The sequence below is a fragment of the Bubalus kerabau genome, chromosome 13, assembly GCF_029407905.1.
Source record: "Bubalus kerabau isolate K-KA32 ecotype Philippines breed swamp buffalo chromosome 13, PCC_UOA_SB_1v2, whole genome shotgun sequence".
In the NCBI taxonomy this organism is placed as follows: domain Eukaryota; kingdom Metazoa; phylum Chordata; class Mammalia; order Artiodactyla; family Bovidae; genus Bubalus; species Bubalus kerabau.
The window spans coordinates 20159399-20168407 of NC_073636.1; the positions used below are offsets into that span (position 1 = coordinate 20159399).

Genomic DNA, 9009 nt, shown 5'->3' on the forward strand with positions numbered 1-9009 from the left:
ATGGCAAGGTGGACGCTGTGTTCTTCAGCGGACGTCAAAGGGGGCGTTCACAGTGTCCATGACATAAAAACAAACGACTGTTGAAGGGAGGTAGGACTGTCCCCTCAGGAAGTGGGAGGGGTCCTTCTATTTAGGACAACATTCTCACAGCGGACAGCACGAGTTCCATGGAGCTGCATCCTACAGCAGCCTTCTCCTCCAGGTCCCCTCCGTCTAGGCGATGACGGTGCAGCAAAATGGCCCTCAGAAGAAGCAGTTCTCCAGGGGACATTCAGTGTGACATGAGCCTTCAGGTCCTGACAAATCCTGCGTGATCCAGGCTGTGAGCCATCCGAAGAAAACGATGGACTTAGTTTGCTCCACTGACTTTCTCATCGATGCTGGGCAATAATCCCCTGGCAGATATGTGGTTACCAATGTGCTCTCATCCTCAACTGCAGACCAACTGGATGTTCAAGGACATCCTTTTGTAATGCATGAAAAATGGGAGACCACAGTCCCAAAGTTCTAGTAAAATAGTGTGAACACAGTTTATAAAATAGGTGGAATCAGATGATCACTTCAGGCAAACTAGTCCCATAGCAAAAAAATTTTTTTAATTCTGCGCAGCACTCTCTCATGTGTGCCCTCCAAAATGAATTACTTAGAAATATGAGCGAAGAAAATGAGCTTACTTTTCTGTGGCAGAGTTAACAGTAAATCAGATAAAATAAAAATGGGTCACATGCATCAAGTGGAGGAGCTTTAACTTTTAAATTTTTCTGATAATATCACTTGTTATGGTTTTCATAGCTATTCGATTTCTCCTACTTCTGTGCAAATAGGAGGACTGCACTCTCATGTCCCCTTGGGAGTTAGACGTGGCCACGTGAGGCCAGTAGATGGAAGAGCCAGTGTGTAGTTCTCCACTGTCCCATGCCCCTTTGGAATCACTGACAGTGACAGAGCCTTCTTCAGTCAGAATCTCTGGGTGAGGTCCAGATACAGCAGGCTTTCAACAACCGCCTGATTCTGCCTCTCTAGCTCACAGTCTCAGGGCTGTGTATACATATAGCACACCCACCATTTCTTATTTGGCAGCTTCTATGTTTGCTAAGGGCTTCCGCAGTGGCTCAGTGGTAAAGAATCCTCCTGCCAATGCAGGAGATGCAGGAGACACGGGTTCAGTCCTTGGGTCGGGAAGATCCCCTGGAGGAGGGCATGGTAACCCACTCCAGTATTCTGGCCTGCAGAATCCCAGGGACGGAGAAGCCTGGCAGGCTACCATTCATAGGGTCATAGAAGAGTGGGACTCGACTGAAGTGACTGAGCATGCATGTGTTTGCTACACTCGCAGTCTGAGAAGACTTTTCCTATCCTGTCCTTACAATATCCACATAAATAACTCCCTCTGATAAGGCCCAACTCAGATCGCCTCTTCCAGAAAGCACTCTTAAATCACCATCCCATCCTGGGACTGCATGAGATACACATTTGTGTGTGTGTGCTTCCAGAACCTCCTGCACATTGTGCTAATGTTGCCCATCAAACCGAAATGGTCTGACCCTCCCTCATCTTGTTTTAAGCTCCCTGAATTGAAGTAGACACTAACCTGTTCAGAATCTCTGTTATCTCAGCGCCCAAGTCAGTACTTAACCCATAGGATGTGCTCAGCGATATGTCTGTTGGGTGAGTGAATGACTGACTTCGTAAAGGAATGAATGGAAACAAGCAAGTGTTGAAGCAAAGGAGAGACGTCCATTCCCCAAAGACCATGCTAAGATCTGCTCTCAGTCATGTCCAACTCTTTGCAACATCATGGACTGTAGCCCACCAGGTTCTTTTCTCCATGGGGTTCTCCAGGCAAGAATACTGGAGTGGGTTGCTGTTTCCTATTCCAGGGGATCTTCCCAATGTAGCAATCGAAGCAGGGTCTCTTGTGTCTCCTTTAATGGCAGGCAGATTCTTTACCACTGGCGACACCTGGAAAGCCCAAAGAACTCAAGAGATTTTATCTTTCTGGTAGCTATTTCTGCTAGTATATGATGACCACTCAATAACTATTTGCGGAATTGAATACCAGATTAAAGCCTTTTTAGTGTTCTTACGTCAAAATTAACCACCCACTTCAGAAAGGATGCTTTATTGTGGGAGATTTGTTATTTAGGCTTTCCAAGATTTGCTTACTAACACACATGAACTCTAGTGACATCCTGGGGGCTTGTTCAGCGTGGTGACATTGGCCAAACCAATTAAGCGCTCCCTTTTCATCTGTTAAATAAGAAGACAAGCCCACATATCTCTCAGTCTTTAAGTACCTCCCAGTACTGAAAAACAATACCAGACAAAATTTGAAAGGACAGACACAAAGTAGTTGGTCAAGTGGCCTTTTGGAATTGAGCCAGAAAGCAAAATCCTGGAATAAAGTAGAAATTATATGTATATTGTGCCTCCAACCTACTGATAAAAAGAATACTGGCCATTCTCATAAAACAGCTGCTATACCAGCACTCTTCCTTCTGCTTGTGAAGGTCAAGTTCATGGCGTGAATGGTGTCCCTCCTGGTATATTAACATGTTCAGACACCGGGCTGGCATTTCAGGCTGGTTTATGAAAGAACCGGAAAAGGTCAGGATTTTAGTTCTTTATCTTCACTATTGCACTGGTTATACAACAAACAACCACGGGCGGTTTCCCTATTTATGTTGCTTAGTGACAAGAGCATTCTCTCCTTCCAATAATATATATTAAAAAGGAAGAAAAAAAAAGAAAAGCTAGGTCAAACTTTCTCAAAGTCTCAGGAAATGAGAAACCACAAGCAAAACAAAGCAATAGAAGTTATTTCTAAGGGTAATATGAACTTTACTTTTTCTGATAGATCTTCTGTGGGGAGGGAAGGGGCTGAAGGACGTTGCACGATTTATATTCTACTTTGGATAAATGTGGTTGCGGTGCAAACAAGCTCTGGCTGCTGATGACCGCCCCACAGCGGTCACCCTTGGGAGGCTGAGGAAAGAGAAGTAAGTGTTGAACTTTCTCTCAAGATGAACTTCTGCATTCTAAATTAGCTGAGTAGCGAAATCCAGCCAGAAGGAGGACCAGGGGGTCAGAGGTATGCAGGACCATGAATCACAGTCAGGAAGCAAATGCTGAAAGAGTCCACCTCTGGAAGAATGAGCTCATGGTCACACTGGGGTGCCCTCTGTGAGAGCAAGATTAAACTTCCCTGGCACCAACCTTCCCCAGCTAGACGTTATGAAGAATAATAATGCTACCTGGCACAAAGGGAGGACTTGACGCTTATTCACAGTGACAAAGGGCTCAGTGAGTGGCTCACATTCTTTGCCATCATTATTTTACAGATGAGCTAACAGATTCCCTAAGCGGCCCCAGAGTCTGACACAGCAGGACTGGACTTGTATCCACGGGCCTGGCCTCCTGGCCACACACACACAGAGAAGGCTAATCAGATCTTCCTTCCTAGAAGGAAGAGCCTAGAGCAGCTGGCTGATGTCTCACTCACTCCTTCTTGTAGGGGTTCGGCAACATAAAGAAGTCAACCACCCAAAAGAACATGCACTTCTGAAAGGACACACTTTCCAGATATTTTTCTTAAATATCTCAGTTTATTGAATTCCTTGGTAGGAGACTGAGGTTCAAAAAAAAAAAAAAAAAATCCTAATAGCAGAGGGAAAAAAGGCACAATTATATTAGGAAGACAGGTTTCATTTTTCTTCAAAGACATTTACTTATGTTTTGAAATAACAGGTAGGTTAACTGTAGTCAGAAGTGGTGGGCGGTGCCCAATATTTCCCCACAACTTCCTGGGAAAATGGACTGCATAGTGTTGTGTCTGCATGTGTGTGCTTAGTCGCTCTGTTGTGTCTGACTCTTTGCAGCCCCCTGGACTGTAGCCCATCAGGTTCCTCTGTCCAGGAGATTTTCCAGGCAAGAATACTAGAGCAGGTTGCCATTTCCTATGCCAGGGGATCTTCCTGACCCAGGGATCAAAACCATGTCTCTTGCATCGGCAGGTGGATTCTTTACCACTAGCGCCACCTGGGAAGCCCCTGCATAGGGTTGCTGCTGCTGCTAAGTCACTTCAGTCGTGTCCAACTCTGTGAGACCCCATAGATGGCAGCCCACCAGGCTCCCCCGTCCCTGGGATTCTCCAGGCAGGAAAACTGGAGTGGGTTGCCATTTCCTTCTCCAATGCATGAAAGTGAAAAGTGAAAGTGAAGTCGCTCAGTCGTGTCCGACTCTTAGTGACCCCATGGACTGCAGCCCACCAGGCTCCTCCATCCATGGGATTTTCCAGCCCAGAGTACTGGAGTGGGGTGCCATTGCCTTCTCATTGCCTTCTCCGCATAGGGCTGGCATAGGGTTGGTGCACAGGTGAACTATAGTGTGGAGAACTTGGCTTCCATTAGGGCCTGGGAGAGAATGAGATGGCTAACTCGGCCATTTTCACTCAAAACCAAATCTCTTAGCACCATGAGCCCCACTCTAGCACTTATTTGAAAACCATTCAGAATAGAACCTCATAGCTGTCTTTTATTCCCTGAGCTAGAATTCCTCATGTTGCCACCAGCCAATAGCCTCAACACACCAGTTTTTTCTAAGTGCCCGGCAAATACCATTCAACATTGAACCTACAAATAGGGAACTGTCCATCTATCACTGATCTATTGTGGATGATGGTCCATTATATAAAATTCCCATTTAGATTTCCTATGTTAAAAGGGAAGGTAAGTGGTGATGCAAAAGTAATTTTCCAGGGAATATTTCTCTATTCAGAATATTTCAGGCAGATCAGGATTCCTCTGCTTTTGAAAAAAAAAAAAAAAAAGATTTGCAATGCTCTTTGATTCATCTTATCATTAGATAAATCTCTTCTTTCTCTATTACTTCAGAGTGGTCCCAATCCCCACTTTCACCCCGATCTGTTTTTAAGGCATAGACTCTTAACCTAACAAAGTAACATTTGAAATGCATCTGTAATGTATGAAGGAAGCATTCAGAAATATAAATTTTCTAAATAAAAGTGTCAAACTCCTAATAAAGTAAGATAGATTTATTTTTCTTTTGTATATCTGTAGCATAATTCATTTCCCCCATTAAAATTCTCATGTAGAATACCAAGATTCACAGTTTTTCCCCTAGGAAAAAACATTAGCCTAATTCCCCCACTTAAAATGATTTAACTTCTCAGCAGATGTCCTAAGCAGGCTTGGGCTATGTTCAGAGGCTCTCAGCAAATTAGCTATAGTCATGTCCGAGGATGAGTAGACCTTTTCAATGCCTAAAGGAGATTATTTAAGAGAAAGAGGAAGCAGACCAGCCCTAGAATAATAATTTGAAAACCATCTCTAAGCATTTGTAATGCCACAAAATCTTGATTTAAGGGCTGGTGTATTATTTCACAGATGCAGATATACCAAAGGTCACACCACGTCTCTAAAAACAAGTGCTTGCAGCAAAGGCCGAATAAAATGCACTTTGACCATGAGGAGTATGTTAATGCTGTTTCTCAGACTCTGTTCAAAAGAGGATCCACTATTTATTCTCATTCAACATCAGGGCCTGGTGCCCTGGACCTCCATTCACCTACTGGAAGGAATGTGTCCTCCTATGGTTTTTAAGTTGTCAGTGAATGACATATGATCAATAAGCTATTAAGGGAAGCCAAGCGTACCTATAAACTAAGTTTTGTACACAAAATATAACTTATAATGGTACTTTGGGGTACATACTTCACTATTACACATCACAGTAATAAGGAATAAAATTGGTGAGTTTATGCAAATGAATTTAATTAGTAATACCTTAATATATGGGCTTGGACAGCGAGGAGATCAAACCAGCCAATCCTAAAGGAAATCAACCCGAAATATTCATTGGAAGGACTGATGCTGAAGCTGAAACTCCAATACTTTGGCCATCTGATGTGAAGAGCTGACTCACTGGAAAAAGACCCTCATTCTGAGAAAGATTGAAGGCAGGAGGAGAAGGGGACAACAGAGGATGAGATGGTTGGATGGCATCACTGACTCAATGGATATGAGTTTGAGTGAACTCTGGACATAGGGAAGGACGGGGAATCCTGGTGTACTACAGTTCATGGGGCTGCAAATAGTCAGACAGGACTTAGCAACTGAACAGCAACAGGGACGTCCCCGGTGGCTAAGCGGAAAAGAATCCACATGCAATGCAGGAGATGCAAGAGATGTGGCTTGATCCCTGGGTCAGGAAGAGCCCCTGGAGAAGGAAATGGCAACCCACTCCAGTATTCTTGCCTGGACAATTCCATGGGCAGAGGAGCCTTGTGGGCTACAGTCCATGGGGTCGCAAAGAGTCAGACACGACTGAAACGACTGAGCACACACATGCACTTTTGTACAGTCCTATCAGTAGGAATTAGGGTTGGCTACTAGTGACAGAGAATCAAGAATAACTGAGGTGTAAAAATGATTGACATTGATTTTTCTCATTCTGGCTAGAAGATGTCTCCTTTCAGATATCACACTGAAGGTCCCTGCAGGGGTGAGATGGTGGTTTTGAAGCTTCTGGAATCAATCCTTATCCTTTAGAGGAGAATCTGAACCCAGGGTAGGATTCACTGAGGAAGGTAATCAACTGTCCTGGTTTGCCGCAACCAGTCTTAGCACTGAAAATCCCACATCCTGGGAAAACTCTAGACTTGGACCAGTTGTTACAGGTCACTGGGAGCCTCTTCTCAGCAAAGGGAGGAACACAAGTCTGGCCAGGTGACTTCGTCAAAGTTCTGCCAGCCAGGGGAGTGGCCCCCTGACCTGTCCCGGCCCAGGCCTGGTGACAGCTGTGGTCAGCCCGTCCAGGCACTGTACCCCCGCATCCAGGCACTGTACCCCGCATCCAGGCACTGTACCCCCGCATCCAGGCACTGTACCCCGCATCCAGGCACTGTACCCCCGCATCCAGGCACTGTACCCCGCATCCAGGCACTGTACCCCCGCATCCAGGCACTGTACCCCGCATCCAGGCACTGTACCCCCGCATCCAGGCACTGTACCCCGCATCCAGGCACTGTACCCCCGCATCCAGGCACTGTACCCCGCATCCAGGCACTGTACCCCCGCATCCAGGCACTGTACCCCGCATCCAGGCACTGTACCCCCGCATCCAGGCACTGTACCCTACATCCAGGCACTGTACCCCCGCATCCAGGCACTGTACCCCCGCACGCGAGCCTTCCTCTCTCATCACCTGCCCTTGTTCCACAAATGCTTGTCAAACATTCATTCTAGGTCCATTTCTCCATTACCCTGGAAAAACGTCATTGTTGAGCCATCAAGAAGAAAAACTACCATGTCCAGTTTTTTGACAAAACCTCAGAGGAGTGGCCTTCTGGCCAAGGGTCTGTGATTTCATCTTGTTGGAGCATTCATTGTCCCCCTGGGAGTTGCAGCTTTCTATAAGTTTGCTGTGGCTGAACCAAGAAAGAAGGAATGTGCAGATTTCTACAGCAATTATGATTCCCTGAAAGATTTTGAGGAGAAGAGGAAGGCTGGTATCTTTCAAAGTGATTTAAAACATCAAGAATTTCTTCGGGTTGAGTTCCATGAAATTGTGTCACTTACCTGTGTTCCTGAACTATGAAACTAGGAGTATCTGGGTTGAGGAATAGTCTCTCAAGAAATAAATGATTAACAAATACTGTGGACACTAAAAAAAAAAAAAAAAATTCATTCTAAGTCAGGCAACATCCAAAGATTCTGGTTCACCAGGCACAGGATTTGCCATATGTTCAGCAAAGTTTTCTTTTCCTCCCTCTTCTGTGGAAATTTAGGTCACCATTAACTGAAGAAGAGGAAAAGGCCATGGCAAAACCCCAAGTCTTCAGTGGCCTTAGTATCTGCAAAATAGTGTGAATTAATATGAAGTCATTTAGAAAGAGTTTCACCATACATTAAGTTTAAAAAAATAAATGAGTTCCACAGAACAAAGTGAACAGTATAATCCTAGTCTATAAAAAATAGATGAATATTTCTTTCTTTGTTTAATATATTGATAGGAGGAAAAGGCTGGAAAAATATGCACCAAAATGTAAACGGCTATTAACTCCAAGTGGTAGAACCAGGGTGAAGCAGTTGTGATAGAGATGAGGAGACCTATTCAAAAGCTACTATGAACCACTAGAGACTGTCGTACGAGAGAAGTAAGTCAGATAGAGAAAGACAAATATCATATATTAATGCATATATGTAGAATCTAGAAAAATGGCACAGATGAACCTATTTGCAAGGCAGGAATAGAGACGCAGACATAGAGAACAAGCATGTGGGCCCAGGAGGGGAGGAGAGGGTGGGACGATTTGGGTGATTATGACAGATATATATATACACTGAAAGTGACAGTGTTAGTTGATCAGTCATGTCTGACTCTCTGCAGCCCCAGGGACTGTAGGCCGCCAGGCTCCTCTGTCCATGGAATTCTCCAGGCAAGAATACTGGAGTGGGTAGCTGTCCCCTTCAAGTGATCTTCCCAACTCAGGGATCAAACCTGAGTCTCCTGCATTGCAGGTGGATTCTTTACCATCTGAGCCACCAGGGACATCCTTATATTCACTATGCTGTGCTGTGCTTAGTCGCTGAGTTGTATCTGACTCTTTGACTCCCTGTGGACTGTAGCCCCCCAGGCTCCTCTGTCCGTGGGGATTCTCCAGGCAAGAATAATGGAGTGGGTAGCCTTTCCCTTCTCCAGGGGATTTTCCCAACCCAGGGATCAAACTCAGGTCTCCCGCATTGCAGGAGGATTCTTTACTGTCTGAGCCACCAGGGAAGCCCGTACACTACAATGTGCAAAATAGATTGCTAGTGGAAACCTGCTGTGTAGCACAGGGAGCTCAGCTCGGTGCTCTGTGATGACTTGGAGGAATGGGATGGGGGGTGGAAAGAAGGCTCAAGAAGGGAGGGGACATATGTATTCTTACAGCTGATTCTCTTTGTTGCACAGCAGAAACTAACACAATGATGTAAAGCAATTATAAAA

At 45.1% G+C, this 9009-nt stretch overlaps 1 pseudogene; it reads left to right on the forward strand.

The window, feature by feature from the left end:
- The first annotated feature begins 7326 nt into the window (after nucleotides 1-7326).
- LOC129626161 (cytochrome c oxidase subunit 6C-like) lies at nucleotides 7327-7617 on the forward strand (annotated as a pseudogene).
- The last annotated feature ends 1392 nt before the right edge of the window (nucleotides 7618-9009 follow it).